At 39.0% G+C, this 16006-nt stretch overlaps 1 long non-coding RNA gene across 1 annotated transcript; it reads left to right on the top strand.

Annotated features, from left to right (window-relative positions):
* The first annotated feature begins 280 nt into the window (after positions 1–280).
* Positions 281–5149, top strand: LOC122797290. The gene is made up of 3 exons (XR_006364049.1): positions 281–357; positions 2633–2766; positions 5022–5149. It is a non-coding gene; the product is annotated as an uncharacterized LOC122797290 (long non-coding RNA).
* Positions 5150–16006: the final 10857 nt, after the last annotated feature.

Raw genomic sequence — 16006 nt, 5'->3', positions numbered from 1 at the left:
CTTATGCTGTAATAATCTCATTGTGAATGCTTATTCATAATACTGCTATAACACTCTCTCTGTGAATACCTAATAGCTGTTTATTTTTCTAACCTGCACTTTAATACTAGGTTTATTACTGTTTAGTATTGTTTTTATTTGATTAAGTTGATACTGTTTCTGCAAGGAAATATTGTACTACTTTTTGCCTTACTATCTTCCTCTTTCTTCTCTTGCTATTACAGTAGTATTACTAAGTGGACCCCAAAATCTACACCTCTACCTCAGCCCTCCAGGAAGACCTGAACCTCTGACTAGTGGAAAACTACTCTCCAAACCTGGTTTAGCCTTCCAACAAACTGTGGAAGTATGTCTTTGGTAAGTGTTTAAATACAAACATTAACCAGTGTACCCTACTCCAGCTACCTGCCCAGGTCAGCCAGCAGCCAATATCACCAGTCCCTATCACCTTTCTAACCTAGACCCTCTTCCATCAGCCCCCCTCACCTTTTTATATACCTTCTCTCTCTTTTAGCTGTAAACCTTCTGCTTTATTTCTACCACATTTACCCCATTCCCACCTGAATAACTGTGGTATTTCTCCCTCTGGCCACTAGGTGGCATACTTACTACTATCCGGTTTACTCCCTTTTGTCTTCTTTCCTAACTCCCCCAAATCGTTCTTTTTCTTTTATGACTACCCTCTATACTTTCTCTTACATTCTGGTCCTGCCCATCACCACTCTGTTTAACTCCTTTAACCCATATCTGTACATCACCATAGCTTTACCTTAATTATTCTTCACTATACATACACTTAGGCTACTTTCTACAAGGTTACACTACATATACACACAGACCTAGTTCAAACCTACCTGCTGCTTCCACACTTCACTGATTGTTTCTTGTCTGTACCACACAAAAGTAATTTTTTGTGTCTCTGTTTACTTTTGACGCTATACCCCACCTATTTTTTCCCCTTTCCCTCCTCCACACACTTTTCTTACCTCTGCTCACAACACTACACCCCTCCTACTTTTGCAGTCAACCCCCTCTCTGTTTTCAGGCACTCTCCTTTACCAATATTTCCCGCCTTAGACCTGTACCTGTGCTCCTCCTTCATAACCCTCCCCCAAACTCCCCACCCAACCCTATAAATATATCCCTATCTCCCTGGGCGCCATCTTTTCTCTAACTCCGAGCTGTTTGGCTGTTGTGCGACCTGTGCCTGGTACTGGATTTAAACCCAAAGTAAGTTGTCATACAGCACAATATATTTAGTGGTTCAATACTGTGTATAGGTTTGGTTAAACTTAGTTAATGATGATTATTGTCGCTGAGTAATGATTATTGTGCTTTTGAACCTGCTTATATACTCGTGTTTGCGGGTTTGAATGTAGACATATTACTGTCTTTACTTGTCTGTAAGCGTTGCTAAAGTATTACTGGTCCTCTTGCAATGACTTATTAAGTGTTCCTAACTTGTTAATAGACCACTTGCAATCTATTTACTGATACTGAAAGTAGTGTTGTAACATGTTTGTTATAGTTGCTAACCCTGTACTGAACAAATTGTAGCTGTTTATTGTGGAGAGGTTATTTATTGTAATACAAATGATAGCGTCGCTAACTTGTTACTGAGTCCCTTGTAACCGCTTACTGCTTCTGCGTTGCCTTTCCCTTTTCAAACTACATCTTACTTGTGTAGAACGAGCGTGTTTTTAGCGTGCACGTTATCCCTACCAAAGAAAACCACAAATGGCATATTGTACCATTAAGTGCTCTTTTGCATTAACTGCCGTTGGTATCTCGCTGATGTAGCACTGATATTTATATTGTGTAACTCTAATTCCTGTACTAAAGGGCGGACTTATTAGCTATTAACTACATTTAGGTAGACTGTATTACTGGATTCACAGTTGAAAGCCTTGCTAGTGCTATAGACTACGTTCAGCTTTTATAAATAGCTGTTTGCATATTTGGTCAGTACCTTTAGTGCTGGACTTCATAGGTATACTATTCTGGTTTTGCTTATGTTAATACATAGTCCTGCTGCTAACTTGTTACTGAGTCTCTTGTACAAGGCATGATCCAGTCATACCTTTACCTGGTATGCATAGCGCTATCCCTCAGTCGGCGCTTTTTAGCTGCTGATGATACGTAGGTTAAACTGTGTTACTGTATACCTGGTACCCATAGCGCTATCTCTTAGGTGGCACCTTTTTAGCTGCTGACGATATTTAGGTAGACTGTATTACCGAATATACATTGCAAAGCATTCTGAATCATTTTTGTCCATATATGTTTAACAGCTTGGTTTTAACTGTGTGAATATTCTTTTATAGCCGTTTAAGCACAGCCCCCTTCCTGTTTTACTTGAGTTAAATATCACATTTGTAACATCTGACTATAACCACGCTGGCTCATACTTATGCTGTAATAATCTCATTGTGAATGCTTATTCATAATACTGCTATAACACTCTCTCTGTGAATACCTAATAGCTGTTTATTTTTCTAACCTGCACTTTAATACTAGGTTTATTACTGTTTAGTATTGTTTTTATTTGATTAAGTTGATACTGTTTCTGCAAGGAAATATTGTACTACTTTTTTGCCTTACTATCTTCCTCTTTCTTCTCTTGCTATTACAGTAGTATTACTAAGTGGACCCCAAAAATCTACACCTCTACCTCAGCCCTCCAGGAAGACCTGAACCTCTGACTAGTGGAAAACTACTCTCCAAACCTGGTTTAGCCTTCCAACAAACTGTGGAAGTATGTCTTTGGTAAGTGTTTAAATACAAACATTAACCAGTGTACCCTACTCCAGCTACCTGCCCAGGTCAGCCAGCAGCCAATATCACCAGTCCCTATCACCTTTCTAACCTAGACCCTCTTCCATCAGCCCCCTCTCACCTTTTTATATACCTTCTCTCTCTTTTAGCTGTAAACCTTCTGCTTTATTTCTACCACATTTACCCCATTCCCACCTGAATAACTGTGGTATTTCTCCCTCTGGCCACTAGGTGGCATACTTACTACTATCCGGTTTACTCCCTTTGTCTTCTTTCCTAACTCCCCCAAATCGTTCTTTTTCTTTTATGACTACCCTCTATACTTTCTCTTACATTCTGGTCCTGCCCATCACCACTCTGTTTAACTCCTTTAACCCATATCTGTACATCACCATAGCTTTACCTTAATTATTCTTCACTATACATACACTTAGGCTACTTTCTACAAGGTTACACTACATATACACACAGACCTAGTTCAAACCTACCTGCTGCTTCCACACTTCACTGATTGTTTCTTGTCTGTACCACACAAAAGTAATTTTTTGTGTCTCTGTTTACTTTTGACGCTCACCTATTTTTTCCCCTTTCCCTCCTCCACACACTTTTCTTACCTCTGCTCACAACACTACACCCCTCCTACTTTTGCAGTCAACCCCCTCTCTGTTTTCAGGCACTCTCCTTTACCAATATTTCCGCCTTAGACCTGTACCTGTGCTCCTCCTTCATAACCCTCCCCCAACTCCCCACCCAACGCTATAAATATATCCCTATCTCCCTGTGCGCCATCTTTTCTCTAACTCCGAGCTGTTTGGCTGTTGTGCGACCTGTGCCTGGTACTGGATTTAAACCCAAAGTAAGTTGTCATACAGCACAATATATTTAGTGGTTCAATACTGTGTATAGGTTTGGTTAAACTTAGTTAATGATGATTATTGTCGCTGAGTAATGATTATTGTGCTTTTGAACCTGCTTATATACTCGTGTTTGCGGGTTTGAATGTAGACATATTACTGTCTTTACTTGTCTGTAAGCGTTGCTAAAGTATTACTGGTCCTCTTGCAATGACTTATTAAGTGTTCCTAACTTGTTAATAGACCACTTGCAATCTATTTACTGATACTGAAAGTAGTGTTGTAACATGTTTGTTATAGTTGCTAACCCTGTACTGAACAAATTGTAGCTGTTTATTGTGGAAAAGTTGTTTATTGTAATACAAATGATAGCGTCGCTAACTTGTTACTGAGTCCCTTGTAACTGCTCATTGCTTTCCCTTTTCAAACTACATCTTACTTGTGTAGAACGAGCGTGTTTTTAGCGTGCACGTTATCCCTACCAAAGAAAACCACAAATGGCATATTGTACCATTAAGTGCTCTTCTGCATTAACTGCCGTTTGTATCTCGCTGATGTAGCACTGATATGTATATTGTTTAACTCTAATTCCTGTACTAAAGGGTGGACTTATTGCGCTATTAACTACACTGTTGGCCTTAGCGTTCACTGGATTCACAGTTGAAAGCCTTGCTAGTGCTATAGACTACGTTCAGCTTTTATAAATAGCTGTTTGCATATTTGGTCAGTACCTTTAGTGCTGGACTTCATAGGTATACTATTCTGGTTTTGCTTATGTTAATACTTAGTCCTGCTGCTAACAGCGCTTCAAATTTGTACAAGGCATGATCCAGTCATACCTTTACCTGGTACGCATAGCGCTATCCCTCAGTCGGCGCCTTTTTAGCTGCTGATGATACGTAGGTTAAACTGTGTTACTGTATACCTGGTACCCATAGCGCTATCTCTTAGGTGGCACCTTTTTAGCTGCTGACGATATTTAGGTAGACTGTATTACCGAATATACATTGCAAAGCATTCTGAATCATTTTTGTCCATATATGTTTAACAGCTTGGTTTTAACTGTGTGAATATTCTTTTATAGCCGTTTAAGCACAGCCCCCTTCCTGTTTTACTTGAGTTAAATATCACATTTGTAACATCTGACTATAACCACGCTGGCTCATACTTATGCTGTAATAATCTCATTGTGAATGCTTATTCATAATACTGCTATAACACTCTCTCTGTGAATACCTAATAGCTGTTTATTTTTCTAACCTGCACTTTAATACTAGGTTTATTACTGTTTAGTATTGTTTTTATTTGATTAAGTTGATACTGTTTCTGCAAGGAAATATTGTACTACTTTTTTGCCTTACTATCTTCCTCTTTCTTCTCTTGCTATTACAGTAGTATTACTAAGTGGACCCCAAAAATCTACACCTCTACCTCAGCCCTCCAGGAAGACCTGAACCTCTGACTAGTGGAAAACTACTCTCCAAACCTGGTTTAGCCTTCCAACAAACTGTGGAAGTATGTCTTTGGTAAGTGTTTAAATACAAACATTAACCAGTGTACCCTACTCCAGCTACCTGCCCAGGTCAGCCAGCAGCCAATATCACCAGTCCCTATCACCTTTCTAACCTAGACCCTCTTCCATCAGCCCCCTCTCACCTTTTTATATACCTTCTCTCTCTTTTAGCTGTAAACCTTCTGCTTTATTTCTACCACATTTACCCCATTCCCACCTGAATAACTGTGGTATTTCTCCCTCTGGCCACTAGGTGGCATACTTACTACTATCCGGTTTACTCCCTTTTGTCTTCTTTCCTAACTCCCCCAAATCGTTCTTTTTCTTTTATGACTACCCTCTATACTTTCTCTTACATTCTGGTCCTGCCCATCACCACTCTGTTTAACTCCTTTAACCCATATCTGTACATCACCATAGCTTTACCTTAATTATTCTTCACTATACATACACTTAGGCTACTTTCTACAAGGTTACACTACATATACACACAGACCTAGTTCAAACCTACCTGCTGCTTCCACACTTCACTGATTGTTTCTTGTCTGTACCACACAAAAGTAATTTTTTGTGTCTCTGTTTACTTTTGACGCTCACCTATTTTTTCCCCTTTCCCTCCTCCACACACTTTTCTTACCTCTGCTCACAACACTACACCCCTCCTACTTTTGCAGTCAACCCCCTCTCTGTTTTCAGGCACTCTCCTTTACCAATATTTCCCGCCTTAGACCTGTACCTGTGCTCCTCCTTCATAACCCTCCCCCAAACTCCCCACCCAACCCTATAAATATATCCCTATCTCCCTGGGCGCCATCTTTTCTCTAACTCCGAGCTGTTTGGCTGTTGTGCGACCTGTGCCTGGTACTGGATTTAAACCCAAAGTAAGTTGTCATACAGCACAATATATTTAGTGGTTCAATACTGTGTATAGGTTTGGTTAAACTTAGTTAATGATGATTATTGTCGCTGAGTAATGATTATTGTGCTTTTGAACCTGCTTATATACTCGTGTTTGCGGGTTTGAATGTAGACATATTACTGTCTTTACTTGTCTGTAAGCGTTGCTAAAGTATTACTGGTCCTCTTGCAATGACTTATTAAGTGTTCCTAACTTGTTAATAGACCACTTGCAATCTATTTACTGATACTGAAAGTAGTGTTGTAACATGTTTGTTATAGTTGCTAACCCTGTACTGAACAAATTGTAGCTGTTTATTGTGGAGAGGTTATTTATTGTAATACAAATGATAGCGTCGCTAACTTGTTACTGAGTCCCTTGTAACCGCTCATTGCCTTTCCCTTTCAAACTACATCTTACTTGTGTAGAGCGTGTTTTTAGCGTGCACGTTATCCCTACCAAAGAAAACCACAAATGGCATATTGTACCATTAAGTGCTCTTTTGCATTAACTGCCGTTGGTATCTCGCTGATGTAGCACTGATATTTATATTGTGTAACTCTAATTCCTGTACTAAAGGGCGGACTTATTGCGCTATTAACTACACTGTTGGCCTTAGCGTTCACTGGATTCACAGTTGAAAGCCTTGCTAGTGCTATAGACTACGTTCAGCTTTTATAAATAGCTGTTTGCATATTTGGTCAGTACCTTTAGTGCTGGACTTCATAGGTATACTATTCTGGTTTTGCTTATGTTAATACTTAGTCCTGCTGCTAACAGCGCTTCAAATTTGTACAAGGCATGATCCAGTCATACCTTTACCTGGTACGCATAGCGCTATCCCTCAGTCGGCGCCTTTTTAGCTGCTGATGATACGTAGGTTAAACTGTGTTACTGTATACCTGGTACCCATAGCGCTATCTCTTAGGTGGCACCTTTTTAGCTGCTGACGATATTTAGGTAGACTGTATTACCGAATATACATTGCAAAGCATTCTGAATCATTTTTGTCCATATATGTTTAACAGCTTGGTTTTAACTGTGTGAATATTCTTTTATAGCCGTTTAAGCACAGCCCCCTTCCTGTTTTACTTGAGTTAAATATCACATTTGTAACATCTGACTATAACCACGCTGGCTCATACTTATGCTGTAATAATCTCATTGTGAATGCTTATTCATAATACTGCTATAACACTCTCTCTGTGAATACCTAATAGCTGTTTATTTTTCTAACCTGCACTTTAATACTAGGTTTATTACTGTTTAGTATTGTTTTTATTTGATTAAGTTGATACTGTTTCTGCAAGGAAATATTGTACTACATTTTTGTCTTACTATCTTCCTCTTTCTTCTCTTGCTATTACAGTAGTATTACTAAGTGGACCCCACAAATCTACACCTCTACCTCAGCCCTCCAGGAAGACCTGAACCTCTGACTAGTGGAAAAACTACTCTCCAAACCTGGTTTAGCCTTCCAACAAACTGTGGAAGTATGTCTTTGGTAAGTGTTTAAATACAAACATTAACCAGTGTACCCTACTCCAGCTACCTGCCCAGGTCAGCCAGCAGCCAATATCACCAGTCCCTATCACCTTTCTAACCTAGACCCTCTTCCATCAGCCCCCTCTCACCTTTTTATATACCTTCTCTCTCTTTTAGCTGTAAACCTTCTGCTTTATTTCTACCACATTTACCCCATTCCCACCTGAATAACTGTGGTATTTCTCCCTCTGGCCACTAGGTGGCATACTTACTACTATCCGGTTTACTCCCTTTTGTCTTCTTTCCTAACTCCCCCAAATCGTTCTTTTTCTTTTATGACTACCCTCTATACTTTCTCTTACATTCTGGTCCTGCCCATCACCACTCTGTTTAACTCCTTTAACCCATATCTGTACATCACCATAGCTTTACCTTAATTATTCTTCACTATACATACACTTAGGCTACTTTCTACAAGGTTACACTACATATACACACAGACCTAGTTCAAACCTACCTGCTGCTTCCACACTTCACTGATTGTTTCTTGTCTGTACCACACAAAAGTAATTTTTTGTGTCTCTGTTTACTTTTGACGCTACCCCACCTATTTTTTCCCCTTTCCCTCCTCCACACACTTTTCTTACCTCTGCTCACAACACTACACCCCTCCTACTTTTGCAGTCAACCCCCTCTCTGTTTTCAGGCACTCTCCTTTACCAATATTTCCCGCCTTAGACCTGTACCTGTGCTCCTCCTTCATAACCCTCCCCCAAACTCCCCACCCAACCCTATAAATATATCCCTATCTCCCTGGGCGCCATCTTTTCTCTAACTCCGAGCTGTTTGGCTGTTGTGCGACCTGTGCCTGGTACTGGATTTAAACCCAAAGTAAGTTGTCATACAGCACAATATATTTAGTGGTTCAATACTGTGTATAGGTTTGGTTAAACTTAGTTAATGATGATTATTGTCGCTGAGTAATGATTATTGTGCTTTTGAACCTGCTTATATACTCGTGTTTGCGGGTTTGAATGTAGACATATTACTGTCTTTACTTGTCTGTAAGCGTTGCTAAAATATTACTGGTCCTCTTGCAATGACTTATTAAGTGTTCCTAACTTGTTAATAGACCACTTGCAATCTATTTACTGATACTGAAAGTAGTGTTGTAACATGTTTGTTATAGTTGCTAACCCTGTACTGAACAAATTGTAGCTGTTTATTGTGGAGAGGTTGATTATTGTAATACAAATGATAGCGTCGCTAACTTGTTACTGAGTCCCTTGTAACCTTACTGCTCATTGCTTTTCCTTTTCAAACTACATCTTACTTGTGTAGAGCGTGTTTTTAGCGTGCACGTTATCCCTACCAAAGAAAACCACAAATGGCATATTGTACCATTAAGTGCTCTTTTGCATTAACTGCCATTGGTATCTCGCTGATGTAGCACTGATATGTATATTGTTTAACTCTAATTCCTGTACTAAAGGGTGGACTTATTAGCTGCTAACTACATTGTTAGCCTGTAGCGTTACTGGATTCACAGTTGAAAGCCTTGCTAGTGCTATAGACTACGTCCAGCTTTTATAAATAGCTGTTGTAACATGTTTGGTCAGTAACCCTTTAGTGCTGGACTTCATAGCTATACTATTCTGGTTTTGCTTATTGTAATACATAGTGCTGATAGCGGCGCTAACTTGTTACTGAGTCTCTTGTAACTGCTCATACCTTTACCTGGTACACATAGCGCTATCCCTCAGTCGGCGCCTTTTTAGCTGCTGATGATATTTAGGTAAACTGTGTTACTGTATACCTGGTACCCATAGCGCTATCTCTTAGTTGGCGCCTTTTTAGCTGCTGACGATATTTAGGTAGACTGTATTACCGAATATACATTGCAAAGCATTCTGAATCATTTTGTCCATATATGTCTAACAGCTTGGTTTTAACTGTGTGAATATTCTTTTATAGCCGTTTAAGCACAGCCCCCTTCCTGTTTTACTTGAGTTAAATATCACAATTGTAACGTCTGACTATAACCACGCTGGCTCATACTTATGCTGTAATAATCCCATTGTGAATGCCTATTCATAATACTGCTATAACACTCTCTCTGTGAATACCTAATAGCTGTTTATTTTTCTAACCTGCACTTTAATACTAGGTTTATTACTGTTTAGTATTGTTTTTATTTGATTAAGTTGATACTGTTTCTGCAAGGAAATATTGTACTACATTTTTGTCTTACTATCTTCCTCTTTCTTCTCTTGCTACTACAGTAGTATTACTACGTGGACCCCACAAATATACACCTCTACCTCAGCCCTCCAGGAAGACCTGAACCTCTGACTAGTGGAAAACTACTCTCCAAACCTGGTTTAGCCTTCCAACAAACTGTGGAAGTATGTCTTTGATAAGTGTTTAAATACAAACTTTAACCAGTGTACCCTACTCCAGCTACCTGCCCAGGTCAGCCAGCAGCCAATATCACCAGTCCCTATCACCTTCTAACCTAGACCCTCTTCCATCAGTCTCCTCTCACCATTTTATATACCTTCTCTCTCTTTTAGCTGTAAACCTTCTGCTTTATTTCTACCACATTTACCCCATTCCCACCTGAATAACTGTGGTAATTCTCCCTCTGGCCACTAGGTGGCATACTTACTACTATCTGGTTTACTCCCTTTTGTCTTCTTTCCTAACTCCCCCAAATCATTCTTTTTCTTTTATGTCTACCCTCTATACTTTCTCTTCCATCCCGGTCCTGCCCATCACCCCTCTGTTTAACTCCTTTAACCCATATTTGTACATCACCATAGCTTTACCTTAATTATTCTTCTCTACACATATACTTAGGCTACTTTTTATAAGGTTACACTACATATACACACAGACCTAGTTCAAACCTACCTGCTGCTTCCACACTTCACTGATTGTTTCTTGTCTGTACCACACAAAATTAATTTTTTGTGTCTTCCCGCTCCGTTCGCCCTCCGGGCTCACTCCGCTCCCCTCCCTGCCCCCAAATTCCACCCGCCCCTAGCACCTCTACATTTATCCCCCACAAAGACACACCCCTCTTACTTCACAACCAATCACACGGTAGACCCACCCACCCTCTTACTACACAACTAATCACAGTGTAGACCCACCCACCCTCTTACTTCACAACCAATCACAATCTAGACCCATCCAACCCACCTTTACTATCTTCAAATTGTTTCCCTCTAAGACACACCCCTCATTTATCACAATCAATCATATTATACACTTCATCCACACCCCCTTCTATATAGCTGTTTCCTTTCCCACTCCCTGACCAACCTTTCCCTTATTAAATTTCTAACATCCCTGCACAGGCCTTCTTAACATGCCTAATTATACTCAACATCTCCTTTTAATAACTTTCCTTACTACTCTAACCTCTACCTATCTTTTAACCTTCTATGAACTACCCCTACCCCTTATTCTTATAATCCCAAACAGACATACCCAAACATCTCCACCAGCCTTATCTATAAACTATCTCAATACCATCCACACAACCTCCTTTCTTCAACCTAAATACCACCGCCTTTCTCACATAAAATACCTTATCTACCACCTTAAAAAATTTCCTTACTACTACTGCAAACCCCCTCAACTCTTCAACCCTACAATATCTTGCTCATTAATAGATGGAGATATTCACCCAAACCCTGGTCCAACCCCCTCCCCAATTCCCTCTAAATGCCACCCACTTAATAGAAATAGTACACCATCTACTAAACCCCCCAAAACACTATCTATTGCCCAACTAAACATACGAAGCATTTGTAATAAAATAGCACAAATTCATGCCCTACTAGAAGTTCAACAATTTGATATTCTCTGTCTAACAGAAACATGGCTTAAACCTATAATTAATGACAATGAAGTTATTCCTCCAGGCTACAACATCCTAAGACAGGACCGCTTAAACAAAAAAGGTGGTGGGGTTGCTATTCTCTATAGAACAGGACTGCAGATTAGTAGAACAAATCATAACCTCTCACTTGACGCTACTATTGAAATAATTATTACAAAACTGCAACTCAACCCACAAAAAACATTAAATATTGTCTGTACCTATCTTCCCCCAGGAAAGAATCCAGCCATATTAGAAGACCTTCTAAACTGGCTCTCACTAAATCACCCTCAAGAGACAATACTCTTAGGGGATTTTAACATTGACTGGAACTTATGTAAACAGACTAATCCATCTACCCTTATTAACCTGCATGGTTTCTCTCAAATAATCAACCTCCCAACTAGAATAAATAAACTTAATAACAAAGAAAGTATACTTGACTGGATATTAACAAATAGTCCTCAGCAAAAATATACAACAGGAACTCTCCCAGATGACCTCAGTGATCACTCCCTCACTTATATTATTAGGCAAAAAAAACAGCACTACTGTCCCTATTCAAGTCAGATCATTCCGTAGTAAGAAATATTTTGAACTCAACCAGTTTCAAAATGAACTCATGCAAGTTAACTGGACACCTCTTAAATCTCTCCCAATAGACGAAGCAGTTAGTCACTTTAATAATACTTTTCTCACTATCCTGGAACACCATGCCCCAATGCGCTCTATGCGTGTCAAATCTAAAACAGCCCAATGGCTCTCAAATAACACTAAGAAACTTATCTTAAATAGGAACAAGGTCTGGGCTAAATGGCGAACTACAAAAAGCCTAACTGATAATGTCACTTTTAGACAACAGAGAAATATGACAAAGAAAGCCATCATACAAGATAAAAATAATTTTTATACCCAGCTTCAGCAATCTTCACCCCACCAACCACATAATTTTTGGTCCTCTATCAATAAACTATTATCCCCTGGTAAAGTTGCCACACCAAACCCTTCTGGCTCTGACCCCGACTCCCCCTTACAAACAGCTAATGCCTTCAACACTTTCTTCACTTCAGCCATACTAAACCTAGCTAATCAACAAAACCCTGATACCTCCAAACTATTTACACCTAGCTCTATTCCCCCCCCATTTCACCTTCAACCCATACCTACCTCTCAAATACTGTCCTTACTTTATAAACTAAAACCTACAACCCCCTCTGCTGACCAATTACCAGCTGAATACCTCCAACTAGGTGCAAAAGCCTTAGCATACCCCATCTCTATACTTATTAATAGGACAATAAAAGAAAGTACAATTCCATCAGTCTGGAAAATCTCTTATATTATCCCCCTTTTTAAAGGTGGTGACTCTACTGAGTATTCTAACTACTGTCCAATTGCACTACTATCTCCACTTGCAAAAATTATGGAGAAGTGTATCCACAAACAGTTACTAAATCACCTACTAGACCACAAACTCCTGGCTAATTGCCAACATGGGTTTCGACCATACCATAGTACTAGTACAGCCTTACTATCCTTCATTGACTCAATTAACAAAAACCGTAACAATAATACTCCTTCTTCAGCATTCTCCGTAGACCTGTCCAAAGCCTTTGACATGGTAAATCACCAGCTTCTTCTCCATCGTTTAAAATCTTTCTCTCTAGATAATCTTGCCTTATGCTGGTTCACATCTTACCTAGACAACCGCAAACAAGCAGTTCTATGGGACAACCAACTCTCTGATCTTCTCCCCACCACTATAGGAGTCCCTCAGGGCTCTATTTTAGGTCCACTCTTGTTTTCCATTTTCATTAATGAACTTCATCTAGCTACTCCACAAACAACTTGTATTCAATATGCAGATGATACTACCATCATTTGTGCAGCCTCAACACAGTCAGAACTTCACTCTCTCACACAAAAAACCTTCTCAATTATAGAACAATGGTTCTCTAATCATTGCCTTCTCCTTAACCCCAAGAAAACCAAACTCTTGCTTTTTTCACCCACCCACTTGTCTACCTCTATCCATTTCACACTAATATCTGATAATGGAACCATTATCTCTCCTGACCAAACAACAAAACTCTTGGGTATCACTATTGACAATCAATTAAAATTTGACAATCATATTAATCTTACAATAAAATCGACCAATAGAAAACTAGGCTCTCTCTATAGAATCAAATCTTTTCTTACTCCTGAAGCCAAAACTACCATAGCCAGAACTCACTTAATCTCAACCCTTTTATATGCTTCCTCCATATACACAAATCTCTCTAAACATAATCTTAGCAAACCTACCTCATCATATAATAATATTGCCAGATTTGCAACTGCCTCTCCATATAGAACTCATCATTGTTTAAATCTCAAAAAGCTTGGGTGGATGGAACTACCACACCTCATACAATACTATCAACTCACTATTGCCCATAATGCCCTACATCACCCTGAAAACACCCCAATACTCTCCACCCTCATAACACCCTATAACAATCAGAGGCATCTACGCTCCACCAACAAAATACTGGTCCAAACATCCCGATCCAAAAACTCAGCAGGTGACTCCACATTTTCCAACTCAGTTGGCAAAATATGGAACAAGTTACCACAGGAACTTACATCCCTAACATCACTCTCCCAATTTCAAACTAAACTAAAATCCTTCCTAAATATGCATTGGCTATGCTCTTGTCATAACCCAGGTTAACTCTCTTTTTTTTTTGCATCATTATCTGACTCCTTAACACCCATGCTCTTTCTTCTCTTCTACATACTCTAATGAAGTATTTAATATTCTTTATCCTTTCTTTCTCTTTTCCATCCTAGGTTTTTGATTTTACTCAAAAGTTAATACAACCTGTTTAAAAGTTATTGCATATGTTTTTTTTCTCTCTATTTTTGTAGATTATGTATATCTTGACATTGTTTAGTAGTTTGTAGTGGAGCTTTTCTCCCCGGGCCTCCACTGAAAATGGACATATATCCAGTTGGACTAGCCCGGTAAACAAATGTAAAATAAATAAAATAAAATAAAATAAATAAAATTTTCTAACTTCACTGTAATGATTTGTTACTAATTTGGCAGAAAACCACAATTTTATGAAAAACAGACTAAAAATATGAGGCCAAAATCTGGACATTCTGTGAAAATCTGTACAGTTGAGAGGTATGGTCACTCAGACCCATGTAGAAGTTATATAAAGCAGAGTTTTCTTCACAAGAAGAAACTGTAAATAAAACATTCCTCTTACTTTCACAATTTGTCAGAACAAACTTTATCATATGACCTTAATCTGAAAATTAAAGTTGCGCCAGAATAAACTTTTCCCCCATAATTTTCCTATCCTTATTGGAAAGAGTAGGATTGAAATTAACTAAGTGCTTAATAGCAGTGGAATCAACTAATGCTATAGATGTTGGGTTAAGTCTGAGAATAGTGTATAAATAATGTAAAATACTGAAGAACTTTAAAGTTCTATCTGCCTGTTTAGGGACAGCTGGCTGACTAACAGGAAAGTTGCAGGCAGTAAGACACACATCCTCTAAGGAAGACAAGACAGGGTGAAAGGGTGTAGGTTCTGGAAAATCCTTCTGTAACAACTCTTCTTATTTCCTGAGGGCCTGAGAAACCTCAGTGTTCTCCCAGTGAAAACACTGAGACATTCTAGCAATAGTCTCAGAGACTCTGAAAGAGAAACCCCCAAAGGATGAACAATAAACTGAGCTCACCTCTGAGTCTAAATGAAAAATCTGAGGATAAAACCCTGAATCCACCCCCTGAATCTTCCTCTTCAGATTCAGAATCTTAAATCACTTCAAGAAAAAAGAATCCCTCCTTCTTTTACCAGAAACTACCTTACAAGAAGTGTCAACAACCTGAATTAAACCCTGAGCCTGTCCCAGTAAACTACTTATATCAAAAGAAATTCAATGAGGGGGTAGATACATGTTTGGTTTTCTGTTTCTTTTTAGCAGGAAGAATGGGCCCAACCATGTTACTACTGAAAGCAGCTGCTTTGCCATGGATAGGTACAATATTCTGACACAACAGGGAAACCCTCCTTTTCCGTCTCCTGTAACCAACAAAGAGTGGGTCTCTCTTGCCCATTATGGGGCCTCCAATAGACATAGAGGATGTGGTTAACCCCAGTTGATAGTGACTGTAGGTGCTACATCAGAATAATTTGGGGTAAAGCACTTTAAGATGCTATGACAGCCCCACAACAGAAAAATAAACACAATTTCTGTACAGGAAATAGGTTTTCAATTAGTTTATACTACTTTTAAACTAACAGAAATAAATGAGTGCTCTGTTTAACTGAAAATTACAGTCACAAGAGAGTCCATTAAATAAGAACAATCAGCTTTAAAATAACTTCCCTGAAGAAGAGAGAAATAAAATATTAACAAAATTTAAGAAAATGAAAGTTTTTTTTCCTCAAAGGGAATTTATCTGCCAGGCAAAAAAAAGCACAAGCTTACCACCAGTCCTCAAAAGCCTCAGTGGAGTGTATTCTTTAACAGTAGTAAAGCTCTGAATGACTTTTGTGCCAAAACTTGTTTTTAGTCAGCTCAGCTTAAGC

The sequence above is a fragment of the Protopterus annectens genome, chromosome 3.part0, assembly GCF_019279795.1.
Source record: "Protopterus annectens isolate FY-2018-M chromosome 3.part0, PAN1.0, whole genome shotgun sequence".
NCBI classification, from domain to species: Eukaryota; Metazoa; Chordata; order Ceratodontiformes; family Protopteridae; genus Protopterus; species Protopterus annectens.
This window is presented reverse-complemented; position numbering and strand designations above follow the sequence as displayed.